Source organism: Orycteropus afer, unplaced genomic scaffold (assembly GCF_000298275.1).
Source record: "Orycteropus afer afer isolate SDZICR_OR568_19922 unplaced genomic scaffold, OryAfe1.0 scaffold00090, whole genome shotgun sequence".
NCBI classification, from domain to species: Eukaryota; Metazoa; Chordata; class Mammalia; order Tubulidentata; family Orycteropodidae; genus Orycteropus; species Orycteropus afer.
In genome coordinates this window covers 1183977-1185853 of record NW_006921677.1, presented here as the reverse complement: position 1 = coordinate 1185853, position 1877 = coordinate 1183977, and positions in this window count along the sequence as shown.

Genomic DNA, 1877 nt, shown 5'->3' with positions numbered 1-1877 from the left:
AGTGTCTTCTTAAAGGAGTGCTTCATCTTCTGCTTTCCCTGTCAATTAAGCTTTCCATGAGGAATGTAACTTCCTAATAGTCCTGTTACTTGTTGGACTATTTGGATGCAAATGTTCCCTCATTATTATTTTACACTGAGACTAACAAATCAAATCACGGATAATTTTAATAGGATTTACTCATCTCTGCTGCTTTTCCATGCTGCAGGGAAAGGCTTCCACCCATCCAGTGAAAGTGTCTATAAATACTAGCAGGTAATTGACTTTTCCAGGGGCTGAAAATTTTACCTGCCAGTCCTTCTTTGGGCCCAGTCCTCTTACTTGAATTCCTCTTACCACTGGAGGTGAACTGCACTTTGGATTGTTTCTGGCATAGATCAAGCAGCCTTGTGTCACCTTTTGGATGGTTTTGTATAGATTCAGTCCTGCAATAAGTTTACACGATATGTTTTCCATAACAAGTGCTGGTTACATTGATAGCTCTGCCTGGTGCTTTTGTAGTCCATAGCAGCAGGTAATTGTAGGAGGTTGTCTGTAGGGGCCCATGCCTGGTTGGGATTGTCATCTACCTGGAGCTTGCTAGCTGAGAAAGTACTTGAGTATTTAATTTGGTTAGTAAATTTCATCCCAACAGAGGAACAATGTATTCAGGCATGTGTAAAAAAGACTTCCAGTTAATACAGCACTCCTCACCTGGCATTCAAGAGGTTGAAGAAAAATCTTATATTACTGAAACTCCAGTATTGCTCATAGTCTTGTGGGACAAAGGGCCTTGGGGATATTTAGGACTGAGTATGTTGCTCCTGTGTCCAGCAAAATTCAATGGGCTCTTTTCTCATAGTTATTGCCACCCAGGCTCCTCATGGGAGATAGGAATTGCCCAATCTGCAACGGAGCCCCTGGGCCTCATTATTCTTGACTGCTATCAGCTATATGTGTATATACATATATATATGTATGTATATACATATACATACATATATATGTGTTTATATATATGTATATACATGTGTATATACATATATACATATATTTGTATACATATATGTATATACATATATTTGTATACATATATGTATACAGATATGTATACATGTGTATACATATATATATATATATGTATGTATGTATTTATTACTATAGAGAGAATTTACAAGGTAATTTACACATACTACTTTTTTAAAGGAAAGGAATCTTGTGAAATATGTGGGAAAGGTAGTTATTTTCACTATTTACAGAAGTAGAAATTGGCTCACAGAGGTCGAGTGACTATTTGCTCATGATCACCAGTTTGCTTGTGCCAGAGGAAGGGTCTGCAGACTGCTCTTAGGATTTCCCATCCAGGGGACTTTTCACTCTACCCTATGCCTTCTAAGTGATTCTAAATAATCCAATGGAAGTTCTATAAGTGGGTTTAGTTAACATGTACCCAGGATGGGGAGGTCATCTATCATATCATTTAATGTTACATGGCAATGTAGAATCATTCTTAAAGAAAAGTATTTTTAGTTGCACTCCTATACAAGAATGGTGCAAAATTCTCTTCTACAAACATTTTGCCGTGACTGATCTTATCCTGTCCCTTAAATAAATGACATAATTGAAACTGAGTAAAGTCAAAACTATTTCCCCCACCCTGGTTAAGACGGATAATTAGAACAGATAGAACCCTGATTGGGAATAAATAAGTAAACTTATCTCCAAACCCAACCAATCGGGGCCCAACAGATGAGCATAGTGCCTAAGGCACTTGACTGCTAACCAGAAAGCTGGTGGTTCAAACCCACCAGCCACTCCTCGGAAGGAAGGTTAGGCAATCTACTTCTGTAGTGATTCTGTATCAGAAACTCAAAGAGAGGTCGCTATGAGTCGGATCC